Consider the following 20,866-nt stretch of genomic DNA (forward strand, 5'->3'; position numbering starts at 1 on the left):
TATGGAGCAAGAAGAGGCAAATTGCACAACATAATGTGGCATAGCCTGTAGCGTTGTTGTTTCATTACTTCGTCAATTTGTAAAATGATTTTATCATGTTCAATTGTCACTTTAACAATTATATAATCTAGGCAAAGTTGCACATCATCCAAACCAATTTGACACCTGCCTAAAGCAGTTAGCAACTGGCCAGTGAAACTTGGCAAATGGTAAGCTAATTGAACAATCTGTCACTTTTTTCGAGTTACTTTTGATCTGTTAAAGCTAGTAACATTTGTCTGTGATATATGTAGTTTAAGCAGCAGATGGTGGATTATGTGGCAGATCCATAATTATTCAGAAATGCAGCAGCGTTGCATAATTCCAGTGGCCCTGTGTTTCGTTGGCAATTGTCATGGGTCTGCAACAGGTGAAGTGACTACCTCCGTGTTTTTATTTTTTTGTTTTGTTTTTGCTAGTAAACCATTTCTTTTTTGCTAGTAAACCATCTCTTTCTTTGTTAGTGAACCTTGAATTTGACCATTTGGAATGTCACTAGTCTTTTGGCAAAAAAAAAGGTTAAATGGTGCCTTCTGTTCCCCGAATGTCATTGATCGGTATTGTTTCATTAACAGTTTTGTTTAGCATGTCTCCATTCTAAAATTTGAAAGTTGATTTGTTTTCTTGACTGCAATTTAACACTTTTTTTTTTTTACTCAAAAAAAGTGTTAACAGATGCATATTCATCCTGCTTATTTGAGCCATTCAGCCAGAGAATTCAGACCATTTCCGTATGATTTTGGATCAGAGGAGCAGATGTACGCAAATTTTGCTGCCACTATTCAAGTGTGTGGAATGTGCTTTTTCCCAGATGCAACCTCTTTATTGGTTAGTAGTTTAGATTCAAGCCAGTCTTTGAGACAAATGGTGCATTATTACTGTAGTACAATTGAATGAAATTTATGAAACTGTCAGACTTGTATTTGAAATGCAGTACCACAGAGGAACAGTGACACCTTTTTGACAACTCTCTTATTTTGGCCTTCAAGCTAAAGTAGGTAAACCGTAGACAAATTAGAAGATAATTTTAATAAACTTTGGAAACATGTTCTAGTGCTATTGCAGAAGTTGGCCCCCTTTGTTCATTTTGTCCAGTGGTTTATGTGCGAAAGTTGATAATCGTTGGATTGGCTGTTATGGACATAAGGCTTAGTGGAAGAAGACTTGAGAGCTTTGGCATAACGCAAAATGAGCAGGGCATTCATTTTTGATAAGTTTATATTTTTTTGTTTGTATTGATTTGATGGAGTTTGAAGTGTATTTAAACTAATGCTTTCAAAAATGTTGCAGGTGCGTTTTGTATCCCTTTAGTAATTTGGGCTTCCTTTGGCTGGAGCACCTTTGTTAAAATACGGTCAGGCTCCGAGTGTAGCACACAGTTCTGCATACTCCTTTGGATCACAATCATCTAATGCTCTTATACTAGTTTCTGGTTCTTGGATGTACTGGTTATATTCACTAGTTGTGTCAAGTGTGAGAAATAAATATCCTGGAGCTAAGGTGTGGGGGGATAGAATAGAAGGCTGCAAAGTTGGGGCAGAACATCAACGCAAATTAAAATAGGTAAGTTCCCATTTTTTTCCTGAAGATAAGTGGAAGTGTAGTAAGAAAATAATTGTCCACCAAAGATTTCCCTTTTTTGATTTTGGGGGGGTCGCTACTAGTTTGGCAGAGAAGCACGATGAGTTGGCTTCAAATTTGGGTCCTAAATTGGGTTCTAATGTCAGAATGCTTTATGCAGTATACATAAGAATGTGAAGATGAAGCACCTCTTTAGCAGAAGCCATTGTAGTTCTTTTAAGTGTTAAGAGACAGAGGAAGTAACTGGAATACCTAGCATTTGCTGTGCTGCAGAATTCTGCATCGGGACTTTGCAAAGTTAAGGTGGGAAGTAATTGGAAAATGTATGACCATTTTGGGCAGGCATAAAGCAAGCAGCTAAACTATCTTTTTGAGCATTTTAATTAGAATGAAGCAGCATCTTGAGACATGATTTATTTGAGTTTCCAATGTGAGCTTGTTAGTCTAAGAAATTGCCTAAATATTTAGCTGATGATACTGGAGTCGTAGGTGTTTCAACTTCTGAGGGCAGCCAGGCTTGTGATCAAATAGATTGGGATGAGCCAAACTGGAGAATTGTGATCTTTTTGCTGTTGAGACTGCATTCAGCTCTCTACCGTGCACATTGAAGACCAAAAGTTAGATTGGGCAGTACCGAAATACTAAGACATTTAAGTATTGTCAGAATAGGAAAGTGTTTGTCGAAGAATCAGATAAGTTCTGTCAGTGAAAATATCTATTTATTGATATGGGGAGTCTAAAGGATGACACGATCTTCTAACAAGCAGTTAGTAGTTGAGAATAAAACAGGAGGCACAGTGTCTGTTATAGTCCTACCTGACATAGGATCCAAGCCACCCAAATGCCTCGCTGAAGATGCCCTTCTTGAATAGCCTGTTGATCAAATTAGGGTGTCGTACAGTGTCAAATGCTGCGTAGAGATCCAATAAGATCAAAGTGGCCAATTGACCATGATCTGACATTTTCCTGGGGTCAGCCGCAGTTGAGTTGAATACAGCGCTTTTAATGTTCTCCGTTCTACACTAAACTGTAGTGCCCTATTATAGTGCTATATTGTTTTATAGACCTATGGTAATGCTCTGAATGTGATACTGATCAATGTAGTGTGATATAATGAAGTTGTGTCGTAAGTTTGACACAATGTGATATACCTGTGGCACTATTCTGGTGTTGACATAGGACATACTGCAGTGCAGTGTGCCTATGGTTATGTTTTGGGTCATAAGCTCAATTTGAATGGTAAAGTTATGGTAATTCAATGGCAGTGCTTTGGATTTGTTGGAACAACGCATATTTTCTGTCGATGTACTGTAGGCTTGTAATTTTATTATATGGTTCTGTGGTAATGCTGTTGTATACAGTTCCTGTTCCTTGAGTCAGCCCATTACTTAACCTTTGCTTGCTTGCTTAGTACATCTTTTTCCTGCCTCTTTTTGTTTGTCATTCCCCTGAAGCACAGCTTCTTTTCCATCTCTTCGATTGGATGATTTGTGTTGTTCCAATGCTTACATTAATTGAACTACTCTTCTTTAGATTTCAGCATTTCACTCAAGTGCATGGTTTTCTCTTTCACCTCAGCTGCTTCCCCTTCACATAACACTGTGCCCATTGCATCCCACTCTGTATTGCTCCTTTCCCTGTCCCTACACATCTGTCTCTCTCATGCGTTTTTTAGGTCTCGCCTGGCGAACGCAGCGCGAAGCGCTGCTTTCGCCAGCGAGATCTATTGTTGCTGACTTGCCTCGGAAGTGGGACAGGAGATGTGCACGCGCAGGCTTTTGGCGGATTTGAGTTGGTGTACGCGCTTACAGCCACGCGGCGTGCACATCTCCTGTCCCCCTTCCCTCGCAAGCCAGCATGAAGTTTCACTTTCAATTCTTTTATCATCACCATTAACCCCATGGTCCCCTCCACAGTCCCGTGATTCCTGCTCCCATTGTTTATCCTCTTTTAACAGGAGAACGTCTGGATACCTGCCCCCACAAACCAGCCCTCCCGCGGACGGAGCTCAGGCAAGAGCGCAACTTCTGCCCCCCACCCCCATTCCTCGCCGCCTCACCTCTGGGGGCAGACTGGTCGCGGTGCTCTGCCGGTTGTTGTTGGTTCTCCGGCCCCGGCCCTTGGGTGCCTTCTTACCCCTGGGCTTCAGAGCGGCGCTGATCTCCAGGCCCGAGCAGAAGAGCTCGGCCATACGGACCTCCATGGCGCGGCTCTGACCCCCGGACTCCCCGCCCCCCACCCGGCAGCAGCGGCTCAGTACCGCAGGCATCGGCCCTCTTGACACCCGGCCGGAGCCAGGCCAGTGACATACACAAGGGGGCGGGGCCACAGCGAGCGCGCTGGAGCATTTAAATACTGCTTCGACTGGCACTGCTTTTACATCAGACTTGAACAAGATCTCTCCCAGGTTCCGAGGGCACACAGGTGGGTGGCTGAGCGCTCTGCCGTAAGAACGGGCTCGCGTACGGGTTGCGCGCATGGCACGCTTTCGCTTTCCCTCCCCTCATCGGCCCCTCCTTCGCTCAGAGCACCGCCGTACTACATTTTCTTCTTCTGCTGCTAAGATTCTATCTCAAACATTTCATTTGATCTTTGCAATAGAACATTGGAAACCTTTTGAAAAATTGTACGTGCAGCCATGTATTTGCTTGCAGAAAGAGGGAAGTGTCACTTATAGTCGTTGAATGTTACTCATAATTACACTGAAATTATAAAAATGTCACACGTAGCATTCTGAAACTTTGGGAGCTATGTTGCATACACAAGTAGCCGGTGCAACGTTACCCCTCCAGAGCTTTCTTTAAAATGTAAAAAAGTATTACGTGTGCATGTGTATGTACATGGTGGGGTAATGTACTGTAACTGCTCTCCTGTAAAGCTGTGCTATAACTCCGTATTCATTTAAAAATCAATGTTTTGTTGGAAAACAGTGACCAGCACTTTCTGGGTTCTAAACAAGCATTTGCAATGCAGTAGGTCTTGCATTTGCGAAAATTTGAGCTATTGGCATTGTAATGACAATGCCTTTTATTTATGTGTTCATAAAAGCTGCAAGCGGTGCGTAAACACGCACTTATAGTCCCTGCTTACGAAAAGAAAGACTGGCAGTAAAAAAGGCATAGTTACTGCCAGAGTTGCTTTTCGCAAGCAATGCCTGCACAAATCTGCCCAAAGTGCGTGTTTACGCACCCCTTGCACATTCTTAACATGTATAATTAAAAGGCATTGATATTTACAATGCCAATAGTACAAACTCTTGTTTTATGTGTTGTCTCTATGGCCTACTTCGTAATCACATATCTTTAGTTTACCAAATACGTACTCCCATTGTCCTGTCATCTTTGTGTGCAATTTGTGCCATAGTAGCATACTTAGGTCTCACAGTACTAAAAATTAGAGCTATTGGTGTTGCATTATTATTTGCAACGCCAAAAGCTCAAACTTTTACTAATGCGAGACCTATTGCATTGCAAATGCTTGTTTTAAGTTGATTTATATTTTTTAGGTCTCGTCTGAGACAGCGCTTTAGCGCTGCTCTGGCGAGACTTATAGTAAGCGAGTTTTGGAAGTGCAAACAGTGGCTTTTCAGGCCTCCAAATACAGTGCATGTGCGTCGGCCAGGCGTGCGCACCATTTGGAGGCCTGAAAGCACTCGTTTGCTTTCACTTTCGCGGGCTGCACGGCCGCTTTGATGCGATCGCGATTACTTTCACACACGCACATACACAGCTGTGCCACTGCACCTGCTGCACCTTCTCTTTCCAGACTTCACAGAATACGTTTTTCTGGGTTTTTTGGGTGTCCCTTGTTGGATAGCATTATTTATTGCAAAGCATGGAGTCCTTATTTCCCTCTGCATTTGGACTGTTTACAATTTCATTTAGCTGTGTGTTGTAATGAGAATGTGCACATCTCATGTCAAAGACCAATTATACTCGTAAACTCAATCCATGTTTCTCTTTATCGAACAGCGACAAACCTTTCTGGACGACTCAACTCAAAGTTATGCTTTACTGTAGGATTACGATATCATGAAAATCATATTTTAGTTGATGTTTTATTGATCTAATTATTAATAAAAAATACTAATTATTATTTACTCTGTTGTGGTATATATTAGGCCCGGTTAAAATGCTGTTACGAGGTGCAATTTTGCGGAACGATAGTAGCACAAAATTCCAGAAATTAATTATTTCACCATGCTGCGTATTTATGCACGTGCTCAAAGGCAGCATGCAGACGACCAGAACACGAGTGGCTGCTTCTTTCCAGGAGATTTTTTTTCAGCTCAAACGTGACCTCTGCACTAACACATCTTGCGCTCAAGTATACTGCCAAATGCTAGTTTTATATTTCTCATAATTCTGTGTAATTTCGTCTAACATTTCAAACATTTCACGTACTTATGCATATGCAAATAATGCGAATTTTGGACACTCCCTATAACACGCATTTGCAATGCAATAGGTCTCGCATTTACGCGAGTTTGAGATATTGACATTGCAAATGACAATGCCTTTTATTTTTGTTTTTAAAACCTAAATAAAAGGCATTGTCATTTACAATGCCATTTGCTTAAACTCTAGTAAATACGAGATCTATTGCATTGCAAATACTTGTTTTAATTGATCCCCGCCTTTTCTGGCTTCTCGGTTACTTCTTCACCCCTCTCTTCTCATTGCTCTTCTATCTTGTTCCCCAAAATACTACACCCCTCCTTCTTTGCCCTAAATAGTCTTTTATTTTTTTGCTTTAGGAGAGTCTAGGAGCTCCTTTCACTCAATGCATTTTCCCACACTTTTTCTATACATATATTTTTTGAAATATATTTCTCCAAGATGGATGTTCTCATCTTAGAATGGCAATTTAAAATAAAAATGGCTTCCACTTCATGACTCCTCTACGTATGCATGTTAATGCATGTTTGTGCCTGTTATCACTGTGGAGCCAAAGACCACAAAGGAAACCTCATCATTACGTATACACTTGGATCTTGCTTGTAGTGCTTTCTGTATTTTTTTTATTTTATTTTTTTATTGTAAAAGCTGTTCAGCTTGTTTCTATGTGGTGTTAAAGTTTATATGCAGTGGTACTCATTTGGGACACATGGGTTCTCGACTGTGGATGTTTGTCATGCTTTTTCACTGTTCCTCTCTTGCAGGGATTTAAGTTTACTGCGATCTATTTTATATTTTGTAGAAATGCCCTGTGTGGTATATTACACTGCTGTGTTTTGTAATAATACCATCCGTTGTACAAATATGGTGCCTTGTTCCAAGTACCTATTGCTTCAGTGTTCCGGCAAAAACTAATTTTGGATGCAACATTTTCGTCATACCTTCTTTACTCTTGTATTTAGGTTTACTGTGTATCATCCAGTCTTGGTGTCTCATTATGGGGCATGAGTACTTTCCTGTATCTGATTTTTACCTATCAGTTACCAGGCATGTTATCTCTGTTTCAAATCCAGTACATGTCTGCAGAGGATGCTCTGATTTGATGAGTTTGTAGATGGGCTGGGGGCTGATTACTGCATGGCTTCGCAGTGGGATGATTCACCTCCCACTTTGGATTTTTAGTAGGTGGGATGATTGGGCACTCCGTTTCATTTCACATTACAGGCCCATCCTTCATGATAGCAGTGTGCAAGATTCACCTGAAATGACAGCAAAGACCCTACCTACTGTTACTATTTACTTTAGGGCACCACAAGCAACTTTCTATTTGAATGGAGGTGAAGTCTTTGAGTGCCCTTCTGGTTGGGGTGTGGATCCCTGTGATTCTAGAAGCTCTCACCCGCCCTGGGGGCAGCCCATTCAGTGGAAAGTGGAGCTGCTGCATACATTCCGCTCTGACTGTCTGTTCAGATGACAGCTGCCTGCAATTTAAAGAGGACCCTGCAGGCGGGTGCAGTGAGTGACTAAATCTGCCTTCACGGATATGTCTGGGGAGGTTCGTGGGACCCCCCTTTCATTTCTTCAGAGGGCTGCTCTTTGGGGTGCAATGAGCGTTGCATGATTTGTTTGCCTTCTAAGGGCTTGTTTTCCACTGCACACACATCCATAATATGACGCAGACCTACAGGAAGAGTGATTCATTCATTTAAATGGGGCCACCTCCCCCACCATACAAATGACGGAACGCTCTCTGTAGATATCACTGGCTCTACATGTCTGTCATCACTATCCGTATTACGGAAGGGCCTGCACAAGTGTCCGCAGTCCCTTCTGTAACGCCATACGGCCCATAGGGCAATCAAGCACGTGCATATGACTGTTGCGCCCGTGGCCTCAGTGCATAATACAGCCCCATGTGCAGGTTTCATAATTGTACAGGGTAGTGGTTTGTCACAATGTGCTGAGTATGTGGTTACTTTCGGAGAATATTGGTCAGGTTTAAAATAAGTGTTTGGACAGTTGGAAGTATATCTGACATGGCATTTGTATGTAATACCCATTTACCTGTAGCAAAAAATAAGTCAAATGAAGTTTTGTTGCAAGTTCTGCCGATGTGAATTATTAACTGCAGTAGTTGACTATGCTAGAGCCTCATGGTTGGTAATCTTGACAATACTGGTGACAGTATCAAAGTACTGATCACAAGATAGTTTTGAGTCTTTGTTCCTTAGTTAATTATAGTTGGAAGCTGCAGTGTCTTTAATGCTATATATATATATATATATATATATATGTGTGTTTAAAACCATTAGACCAAAGATGATATATATGTCTCAGTTTAGTAGCTTTTGTCCTTAAGAAGTTTGCTTTGTGTTCTCACAGACAGAAGAAAGTCCCTGCTACTTTTGGAGCCTGGGCAGATCGATCCTGTTGGTCCTCCTTTAGTGGTTCCAGCAGCCTGAAGAGTGTGTGAGAGAGATTGAGGTAAGGAAGTGGCAGGTTAGATGCCCACTTGGCCCAGTTTTCTCTGCTTATGATGGTCGGTCTGTGTCAACATGCTCGAGCTCTCTTGCCAGATCAGGCTAGGAGGTTCCCTAGCGAGTAGATTTTTCTAGGCCTGGTCTGAAAGTGGCCAGTTTGAAATGTGTATGCTGACAAAGACTTTTTCCTGGATGTGTTAAATGAGTATGGGAAAGGTTTGGTGTATGGTTGAATACCATAATACTATAACAAGGATTGGCCAATCCAATAGATATCTTTACTACGTGGCCAATCATTTGGCTTTACCACTGCTTATTGCTGATCGCTTGAGTCAAGATGAACATGCATGCATCACCAGTAATCTTGAAATGGCTTTTCTATAGAAACAACTGATTCTAAAGTGGCCGCTAAGGCACGTGCCTGGGTAATGGTGTGCATGCATATGTTTTGACGTAGTGAGACTATTTAATTTACTATTCTATGTTATATATTCAAAACTATAGGTATACCCACAGACCCCTAAAACTGTTTGTTGCGAAGCCCTACAATTGGTGGGAACATAGTATTGCAAGAAGAGGGCTGCACGGTTGAGCTAAAGTTTGAGCAATATGTTCACTGGTAAAAGCATGCTGAGTTAGTTTGATTCAGAGTGGTCATGTGTTAAATAAGAATATATTTGCAAATATGTTATACTTGAAGCGGTTATTGCACAGTTGACTTACAGAGGGCTGTCCATTCTAATGTTATTTGGTTGAGCCTAATTTTAAATTAGAATACTGGATTGTTGGGCTAGTGTATGGAGTAGTAAGTATGGAGTAGTAAGGGGTGCTTCAGTAATAGGTTGGAATCTTCAAGGAGTTTAAAAATAGTATTTAAGCGAGACAAAGAAAGATTGGTTCTACATTTTTGTAGAACAATCTGAAGGATGAGTATGTCTGGGAAAGTTCATTGGTTTCCAACAAGTATCCAGAATCCAAGCCTTTAGCTATACACTTTTGCAAAATCGTAGCAATAACCAGTGGTGCACACTGTTTTACGATGCCAGTAAATATCAGAGATTAATTACATTCAGAACTATGTTTGTATTTGGCAGTAAAGCAGGGGAGCCAGTAGAAGCCCAAGTTACATGTGATTGATGGAAATCACTCCCGAGAGGGATTCCAGTAGCCATGTAAACTTTGAGCTTGAATGCTTATATATGGCAGCCTGTTAGTCCACATTTGGGGACAATATGCATATCTTATGGCTTTGCCTTAGCCAGCTATCAGTCACTTTTTAATCACAATTTATCTTGGTAGTATATCCTGGTTTACAGGGTTACCTATTTTGTGCCATTAAAAACAAGGTGAGGGTGTGGGCAGATGAAGAGATCAACATAAGTTTCAATTTGATAGCATGATTGTTTTAAGTCCTAAGTTGCCGGCCATGAAATTGGATCTAAAATGAGTTATTGAAAACCTTTTTATTCTTTGTAATGAATGTCTATATCAGCTTTTTCAACAAGTAACTCGCGAGCTACTTGTAGCTTTCCAGCTACCTGCCAGTAGTTCTCCTGTGTGCTGTCCAGTCTACTAAACTTAGAAGCTTTTGCTTGGTTGAATCAATATATGCATACCAAAACTCAAAAATGTGTATTCGAGATGAAAATATGTATGCTGATGTATGGCCAAAAATACTTAAATTTCCAAAATATATTTCAAGCTGATATGAGTGATTACTCATTTTGCATTGGGCAGACTTATTACTGTTATAACCTGGGTGTTGAAGGCATTGGAGCTATTAACATTAGGCAGTTCCAATGTAGAAGCACCACACATTGACAAAGCATTTTGTTTACCACTGGCAACCAAACCTGATGCACTCAGGTGATCACCGCTAGTAATTTTGCATATGGTGGCCACTAATGTAATCTTGTCTGATGCCACTATAACAACATAAATATTAGCTCAAGTGATTTTCTTTTAACATAAGTAGCTGTTACTGTAGATGAGGTTTTAGACCCCTGGTCTGTTTGCAGTTGCCATGTGTGAAGCATACAAGGAAATATAGGTTTTGTGGTAGAAATGAATATCATTAGTTTGTAAGGCGGCTGGCTTACAGAATCATAAGACGATGAAAGGAGGCTGCTGCACACTTCCGATTACTAGAACCTTAGTCACTGTAGAATTCCTTGCACCACACACAGCATATTCTTTGTGATGTACCTCTGCACCCTCAGTCATATTCATCCACACTGAGGAAATCCCTTTATTGGAATAGGAGAGTTTAAGACCTATGCAATTCTCAAGGACAGCTTGGCACTGCATCTCTTACTGCCCCCATAAATTCCCTGGGTTGACTATGATTAGTAAGCAGTACCAACCCACAAAACGTCTACATGGAACATGAACCTTCATCCTATCTCTATTCTAGTTAACCACCACAAATGTGAAATTTGAGGAATTATTGGGGCTATCTAAAATCAAATCTTATGCTTTGAATGAGCTAATGAAGTGAAATGGTGTAGGGAGATGGCTTTCAGGATTTTTCTAGAGCTGTGAAATACTAAGCGATGCACACCACGCCTGTCATGTTCTCAGTTTAAGTCTACCTGTGTTCACTGTAAATGTGTAAAATATGAGTACTGCTGTAGTGGCTGATGTCAATTTGGAGGTAGTGGTGATTGTGTTATTGGTTCAAGCAAAGCGCAAGGAATACTATGGTTGGAGTCAACTTGTTCAAGGGAAAATTAGTTGTTGCGGTTGAGGGGTTGGCCTTGTTTTGAAAGTATTGTATATATCTTGGATCGTCAGCGATTTCGGATAGAAAAAGGTTCTAAATTTTGCAAGACCAAAATGATCATCATCCATGGGATCCATAGGAGCACAGAGAAGTAGCTTTATTATATTTATTTTGTAACATTTGAGAGTGGGATGTTCTGGTACACAATAGCAGTTACTGTATGTAGACAGTGGATGCAAACAGTTGTAACCAGGAGTCCGGAACTCCAGCCGTTTCCATCATCACCTACGTGAAGCTCTGGGTTGTGTTGGTTTTTTCATTATCTAATAAAAAGGAGGTTATATTGTAATTAGAATATCAATATGTGCTGTTTGTGAAAGTGAATCCAAATGTCTTGCATATTTAATGTGCTTCAGTGGTGTTGGTAAAGGTGCTGGAGCAGTTTGGGAGGTTTAGGAGAGAGTTGGGCCACTGTTGGGTCCTACATGTTATGAAACTGGTGTTTTCAAGAGAATGGAATGTGGGGATAGCGGCAGTTAGTTGGGTGATGTAACTTGATGGAGATGGATGTACTTTACTCGTCCTGTCTGCTTCATGCGGAATAAGGGGCCGTGTTACTGAGTCTGTGTCCTTGTAATGACGAGTTGGACTGGGACAGGATGAGTCCCCCATGCATTGTCTCCTCATTTCTTCAAAGGCATCTTCATCTCCGCTTTCTGTTCTGCTCGAGGATAATTCCTGTCTTTCTGATGGAGGGCAGTTTATGAAACGATCCCGGCTGTGGTGTCTTCTGTCTTCAAGATTAAGGTACGTTCTGCCCAATTTTCTGTCGTGTTGCTGCGCGCGATGGCTGCACTAGAGTTGCACCCATACTCCAACAGCATCAAGACACTTACGTCCTGACATCATCGGCCCCCGAGGCCTTTGGTTTGATTTTGCATTTTTGGCGGCCATTTTTATTTGGGTCATCGAGTCAGTGACGCGCGTGACTAACACGTTTGGTCGGCAGCCTCATCAAATTGGGGCTGTAGATTTGAATCCTGTTCTTCGTGGCCATATTGAGTGGAGTTCACCACTGGGCTATGCAGTGATATTGTATCACGCAGCACGTCAGTGATGTGCAGACTTACCTTCTGCTTTCTGCATTTGTGAAACCCAGTCCATTATTTGAAAGGGGTTTCTATCATCTTTCCTGTACATCAGTGATGCGCACACTTACTTTTTACCTCACTCAACATTTGTGAAACCCAGTCTGTTTGTTCCAAAGGGGTTTCTATCATCATTCCACATAACTGTACATTCCTTGCCACTTTTCAGAATTTTCTTTGTTGCATTTAAACCCTTTTTGTGTGTGGTTTTTTAGCATAAAAACAGGATCTAGCATCGTCAAAAGGCAGAATTCACTGTGATGAATACAAGCCCCAGCTAGGCCCGCAAGAGACAAGGGTTCGCTCTTCTGTAACAAGATCTATAAGGAAGTTGGCACGGAAACTGCAAAGTACAAAAACAACGTTTATTAACCCTTAAGGGTGGTCCTACAATCCACACAACACTCTTCAGTATTGCAAGGAGTAGCACAAAGAACTTGCGTACACAGTCCCCTTTTATACACAGCGAAGGGGCTCATGAGTGGGTGGATACCACTAAGTTGAAGAACATTACCATTTAGGGTCATTCTCGATACCAAATCAATACATGGGCGGAGCTGACACACTCCTTGAGCCCGCGAAAACACATGGTCAAGCAAAGCTAATTATAACAGATGTGGTCAAGTCTGGGCATGCGCCAGATGGACAAGGAGTAGCTATTTATAACTGTTGCTAGGCAGTTTACAAGAGCAACTAACACAGAGGTCGGACTCTCCTCGTGGTGAGCACGTGGCAGCATGTCAATACAAAATGGAGTCCGGACTTCGGCCAACATAACGAGGAAAACACGATAAAAGGGAAACACTAATGTTTTCAGTGAATGCTTAATCACATTCTGCCTTAATTTACAACAGACGACCCTTTCAGCATTTACTGAAGACATCCGGTTTCCAAGAATAATCATCGTATATGTCAATTATCATCATTCCTTTAACCTCTTTAGCTAGACCCTTCTGGCGGGCAACATCGGCAATAGCTTTCTTATCTGGAGTGCAAAATGAAATGCATACGGAACAGCACAATGGTCCACATTGAATACACATACAGAGAAGGAACAGAATTGCTACAATAATGCAGAGACCAGTTAAAACCTTCCAACCCCAGGCAGTAACCAACGCCCAAAACCATCCAGAAAAGGACCAAGTGCCGTTTTCCGTGTGAATTTCAGCTGCTATTTTATGCAGCTTATTAATGGCGCTATAAACGGATGGCGTATGATCAGGGATGAACACACAGCAGCTACTTCCAATAATTTTACAGGCTCCTCCTCGATCAGCTAGCATCACATCCAATACCATACGATTCTGTAATGCAACAATCCTGGTAATTTGTAATTCTTCCGTAAGATTCCCAAGAGCAGCAGCAGTCTGATTAGTCACAGCTTCTACCACTCTTGTTAATCTTCGGATCTTCCTACTATTCAAAGCGGCTCCGACAAAGAAAAACAGTCCTAAATTGAAATCAATATACTGTTGCAAACTAGTGTCAGTTTGATCTACCTCATTAATAGATAAAGTACGTTTATATCTATTTACAGTCACATTATTCAATAGTTTCAAGTCTTTATGATACGATGCAGGTGCTAGGAATACAGGAGGTAATAGGAATGATACATAGCATACCCCAGACCACCCAGCCGGCAAACGGTAATAACCTTTATTTCCACATACGAAATAGGTATTATGGGATGCTAGGAAGGTGCTGTTGTTCAGCCCATCGATGTTTAATATGGTTATACAATCACTGACACCGACAGGGATAAAACCCACACTCTGGACACACAGGTCCGCTTGGGCTTGTGCCACTTGGATTACAAATTTCTCCTTTCCCACAGTGTCTCTGGTATTCGTGAAGATATAGGGAATGGATTCATTGTCCGGTCGGTACTCTTCCCATTCCCAAATTGTCCCATTCGCTTGTGGATATCCACTCTTGTCCTGATGGCATTCTTTATTAAGTCTGAAAAGCAATCGTCCCACTGTCGGTTTTCGAGTAGCAAACAGCAGAGTGTACCATGCTCTACAAGAGCCATTGTGAGAGAAAGGAAGGGGTATGAATGGCGTACCTCCTTTCTTCTGATGGGCTGGCATCATCCCACATATCCAACAGTTCGTAGCATTTGTAGCAACGTGGGTGTGGTGCAGCATCTGAATGAAAGTGTTATTCAAATAGGATTGTCGATGCTTCAACTCTTGGTATGGCAATGTATAAAAATAGTGCTCCGCAGGCACTGGAGTCGTCAACACAAGTGTCTCTCGGGCAGGAGTTGCCTCCTCCACAAACCATGTGGTTGTACCAATGATAGCTACTGTTAGCATGAACCCTAGTGCACAAAGAATTTTCTTCTTCTCCATGTCAAAGGAAACAATACCCTGGTATCTTCCTGAAACTAAAAGTCTGTCAGAACTCTTCCCCTTGGGCAGCGGTTGATTTCTTCACCAGCGGGCCAAGACGGGTGTCGCTACACTAATGCAGGGCTGATCCCCCCCCCTTGCCTCATCGGCTCTCCGTTTCACTAACCCAAGGGCCGTTCTGACAGTATGTCCCGGTACTGGAAACCTCACTTCCTTGGTCGCAGATGATATCGCCTTCCTCCAGAAGTCGTGTGGTCCGAAAAGAGCTCCTCAGTGTCGTTTGGCTCTGCAGCACGGCCTGTCTCTGCTGCCAGGATGTCTCGTTGATCGGTCAGCACGGCAGATTCCACCAATCCGGGCGGTACCTTTCGACAGTGCAAGGAATGGATCCAATTCTTCTTGTTCGAGACTCGCACAGCCGTCCTCGTTGCAAGAAGGACTTGCTCAGGTCCGACCCATCTCGGCTCCAAACTGTTCGATCTGTCGAAAACCTTCAGCATGACATGATCCCCAGGCCGGAGACCATGTCCTTCACCGGTAGACCGATCAGGGAGCGCCTCTCGGACCTGTTGATGAATAGAAACCAAGTTATCCGTTAACTGTGCCAGATAATCACTCATCATCACACAAGGTACATCATACACAGCCTTAGGTCTTGGTGGACCCCAAATATTCATTGGGCGTCCAAATACAATCTCGTAGGGTGTAAGGCCGGTTCGGGAGTGTGGCACCGACCTAATTGACAATAACGCCAGTGGCAAAGCGTCTGGCCAAGTCAAAGACGTTGAAGCCTGAATTTTGGCGATCTTAAGCTTCAGTGTACCATTATATTTCTCGACTAGTCCTGCAGACTGAGGGTGGAACACGGCGTGAAACTTCTGGGTGATGCCTAGGCCCTTCAAGACATACTTTATAACATCCGCTACAAAGTGAGGGCCATTATCACTCCACAGAAGTCTACAGACGCCGTATCGGGGAAAAAACTCTTTCAGCAATAGCTTCGCTGTAGTCATTGCAGTGTTGTCTTTCGCGGGGTACGCCTCGACCCATTTACTAAAGGCGCAAACCACTACTAGAACATACTTCAAATTGTTACAGCGCTCAAGCTGGATGTAATCCATCTGCAGAACCTCAAAGGGTGCAGTGGGTGTCGCAAATCCTCCTGCTGGGGTTCGCGTGCCTTTCCCTGGGTTATACTTCAGACAGATCATACAGGTCTGCACCACCCTCTTTGCCGTGCTAGCAATCTCTGGATGCTCCCAGACTTGGGTAAGCAATTTCACAATCGCGGAAGCTCCAACATGTGCTAGCCCATGTGCCATCTGGACCATAGGTTGTACAAAGGCCGTGGGTAATTTCCATCTATCCATCTGCTTATTTCTCCAGCAACCCTCATCATCCAGTTCTCCTTCGCTAGCCCATTGTTCCCGCTCTTTGTCAGAAGCGGTCTTCTGTATTTCTCGCACTTCCTCCTTCGCATCATGCCATCTCTCCACCTGTGACTTCACTACATACATGGCAGTAGCACCGGGCTGCATCGCAGTCTCCCGTGCTACTCGATCCGCTAACGCGTTCCCTTCTCCAACCTTATCAACTACTTTCCTGTGGGCACTACACTTAACAATGGCAATTTTCTTTGGGTATGTCAATGCAGTTAAAAGATTGTGGACTAATTCCCCATGCATTATCTGCACCCCATGTGACGTTAGAAACCCTCTCTCCTTCCAGAGCAGGCCGAAATCGTGCGCTACTCCGAAGGCATAGCGGCTGTCTGTGTAAACATTCACACACAATCCTGTACTAAGCTCACACGCTCGTGTTAACGCTATCAGTTCCGCTGCTTGAGCTGATTTTTGTGGTATGCGTGCTGTCTCCACTATCGTCTGCAACGTGGTAATTGCATATGCTGCTGAAGTCGTACCATCTGGTAGCTTCAGGCATGATCCATCTACCCACAACTCTCCATCTACATCTGAAAAGGGCGTATCCTGGAGATCAATACGACCCTTTGTTTGTTCCTCAGTCACAAGAATACAATCATGCGCTTTCTGTGCCTCAGGCTGTGTCTCGGGGTATGGCAACAATGTGGCCGGGTTTAATGTCACGCACCTTTTTAACGTAATGTGAGGAGCTAAAAGCGTCAACTCATATCCCGTTAAACGGGCACTGGTCAAATGCTGCGTCTTTGTTTGATTAAGCAGGGCATCAACAGCGTGGGGAACTAACACCAACAGTTTATGGGACAACACAATTCCTTCACTCTGCCGTATTGACACAGCTGTCGCCGCTACCGAGCGAAAACACCCTGGTAATGCTCGGGCGACAGGATCAAGTACAGCCGAAAAGTATGCACAAGGGCGCTGCTTATCACCATGCATCTGTACTAAAACTGATAATGCACATCCATCTTTCTCATGCACATACAACGAAAAGGGTTTTGTATAATCAGGGGTCCCTAACACTGGTGCTGAACAAAGGGCCTGTCGCAATTGCTGAAAAGCAGCATCACACTCATCTGACCAAGGGATTGGGATAGGCGTATCTTTTGTCAAGAGGGCTAGTAATGGCTTAGCTGTGTGTGAAAACCCCAATATCCACTGTCTACAAAAAGAAACAAGGCCCAAAAATGCACGCACATCCTTCTGCGTGGATGGCCTCGGTGTGTCCAAGATTACTTGGATACGATCTGGTGTAAGTGCACGCCCCTCCTTAGACAAAAGGTGACCCAAATAAGTCACCTTTGGTCTACAGAATTGCAATTTCTTCCTAGAGACCTTGTGATTGTGGGATGCTAAAAAGGAAAGTAGGGATAGCGTGCTTGTCTCGCACAACTCCAGGGTGTCAGCCGCCAACAAGATGTCATCGACATATTGAATGAGGGCGACCCCCTCGAGTAAAACAAAGGAATCCAACTGTCGCTTCAAGGCCTGACTATAAATACTAGGGCTTTCTGTATAGCCTTGGGGGATTCTACAAAAACGATAAGATCTATTGTTTAATGTGAACCCAAAAAGAAATCGGCTATCAGGGTGAATGGGAATAGAAAAGAAGGCATTTTTCAAATCAATCACTGAGAACACGGTCGCCGTAGGCGGGACCAAGGTAAGCAACGTCGTGATATCGGAAACCACCGGGTACTGAGGTATCACGATCTTGTTTACCTCCCTCAAATCAATTATAAACCGATAGACCTTTGCATCTGTGTCCTTTTTCAAAATCGGGAGAATCGGACTGTTACAGATATTATAGGGAACTTCTTCCACTACTCCCACTGCGATCAAATCCTGCACAATCTGTATGAGAGCTTCCTCGCCCTCCTGGGAAATACGATACTGTGGGAGGCGTGGTAGCACCGCCCCCTCCTGGACACTAATGTGGACCGGAGGAATCACCATTTGTCCCACATCTGTGTCCGAAGTCGCCCATAAAGCTTGGGGAAGGGTAGCCAACAACACATCCTCTGAGATCGTACACATCCGCCCAGATCGGGGGTAGTTGTCATTTAGAATCACCCTCACACCCTCAGGAGAACAACGAATTGTAGCCCTAAAGTACTTTAACATATCAAGGCCCATAATGTTATCCGGTGTGTACGGAGCAAGCAGAAACGGACAAGGCGCAGAAAAACAATCAACTTTAAATGCAAGGGGCTGTGAAAGAGGGCTTCGGGAAAGTGTACCGTCAAACCCTACCGATGTAACTATTGAGCCGGATGGGGGAGCCCCCGGAACCAAGTACCTAGACAATGCACTACGTGTCGCTCCTGTATCCACTAGGAACTGATCAGTAGAACCTAAAACCTCAGCCGATACATAAGGACCCGTCTGATCGACCGGCACCTCAACTGATTCGGACCCCCCATCCTACGCATTCCTATGCATGCTGAGAATCATGATATCCCGATCGATCGATGTCCGATACGTGATACTGATGCTGGCGATCGAAAACGTTTGAGCTATCTCGATGCTGGCCAGCAGTGTCGAAACGGGCATTATCGTTAGAATTCCCTCGAAAGGTCGAGAAGCCCCCTCTACCTCTCTGGCCACCCGGAGCGTGCCCCTGCCGCGAAGCACGCAATGCTGGGCACTCCCTGGCCCAATGGCCCAACTGCTTACAGTACGCACATTGGTTCTTATTCAAATCAGATCGGCCCGAAGGGGGACCATAAGATCCGCCCCTTCCCCTATTATTATTACCCCGGCGGGGCGGGCCATATACTTGTGCTAACATCACTTTGGTTTTGAGATCTTTCGATTTCTTTTCCTCCTGGCCCTTCGCCTCGTGCTCCTGACGCTCATAATACTGAGCGATGGTCAGAAGGGCCGTCGGTGTCGCGGAGGACCAAGAACTCTCACTCGCTTTTAACCGGGCCGCAACTGCCGGCAGCAGATTGGCCACATATTTGTCCGCGAAAAGGTGGCGGCCTGTATCGTCGGTAAGCGACTGGCCACTAAAGTCATGGAACGTTTCTTCGAAGCGCGTGAAGAAATCTGCAACTGACTCATCAATTTTCTGCTTACATGCCGCTAACATATTCCAGTCAATCTTTTTAGGGGGGATTATTGTTTTCAATTTAGCCACAATAGCAGCAGGGAGATCTAGAATATTCTGGGGTGGTTTCTGTGCGGGCTTCCGTTCCCTATCCTCATCCTCAAGCTCAGACCACCGGGCCTTAAAGGCAACTGCATCATCCACCTTCCGGACAGACCGCCACGTGTCCGGTGGTAGAATAAGGCCAAAGAACAGATCTATATCCGCTAAGGTCATAATGCAAGAATTCAAGGCCCCCTCGACTTCTTCATAGAAGGCCGCTGGATTCTTGCGGGGGTCAGGCAATGCATTCTTTAATGCCATAACATCGGCCCTATGCCAAGGAGTATAAACCCAATTATACACAAAATATCCCCTAGCATCGGCGGAGTTAATGTCCGAGCTAGTCCCTGCTCCTTTCGGAGGGACATACAAAGGTGCCGCCTCTCGCATCGGTTTAGCATGCACTACATTATCCTTATCTGACTGGGAGGCGGATGGGTGGCCCCCTGCCGCAACTGAATCCGACCGCTTCTCCTCCTCCGCTCGTTGGCGTGCTTTCTCTCGAAGGGCCAGCACCTCGTCCCGCAAGGCGAACAGCCGCCGAGCCGCCTCAGGAGCCTTAGAGGGAGAAAAAGCACCGTTACGTATTGCTCTGGCATCCGAAGACACTTCGTCAGGTTCAAAAACATGAGAATATTTTCGGAAAGCATTAATCACTTCATCCGCGAAATGACCCAGAAAATACACTTTATCTCTCTCCTGCCATGGCCCCCAAATTTGAAATAAGTCCTCCATGGATACCTTGCCCTTAAGCGCACGGAAGGAAATTTGCCGAAGCTCAGCCATTTGCTCGGCCGGCAGCATGGACCGTGTGTCTACCTTACCCGAAGCCAGGTCAGAATCTTGCGGCCGCGGAGCGGATGCGCCAACATAAGGGGGCGGAGAGCGATCTAGCAAATAAAAATCATCATCAGGATTATTAAGGACAGGATAAAGCGGCTGGCGAACAACATATTGACCCGAAACTTGTAGCCTACGCTCTTTCTCTTGTCTGTCCGTTTGCTCTTTGTCCTCCCGATGCTTCGCTTCCTGCGCTCGCATATGATCATTCTTCCGTTGCTCTTTATCAAACAGCGCTTTCTCACGCTTCTCTCGCTCACGCACTTCCTTCACCCATAATCGCACACACTCAAACATATCCTGACGAGCACGTCGCTTACACATACACTGTTCCACATACTCAATCTTACGTATATCAAACGATCCATACAAAGGCCATCGCAACTCAGGATCCTTCCTAGTATATTTCCTCCATAACGTGCTGTACATTATGGAAGAAAGACCATGCTTCACGTACATATCCCTATTAGGAGTCCCCTCTGGGGGAGCTGGAGCAGATTCCTCGAGGTTCAACCGGTTACCCAAACAGCAGCACCACTTACGGAGTGCGCTAAAAGCAGGCATGCTGGGAATAATGCAAAATATGCAGTATTATCAAGAAAAATGGCACTTAATCGTTGCGCCGTTCCAAATTTACACAGCTCCGGAGAAATTTCTCCACATTACCTGCCTATATGTGTTGCAACGCATATATTTTCACAAAGACAAATTC

Source organism: Triturus cristatus, chromosome 7, assembly GCF_964204655.1.
Source record: "Triturus cristatus chromosome 7, aTriCri1.1, whole genome shotgun sequence".
NCBI classification, from domain to species: Eukaryota; Metazoa; Chordata; class Amphibia; order Caudata; family Salamandridae; genus Triturus; species Triturus cristatus.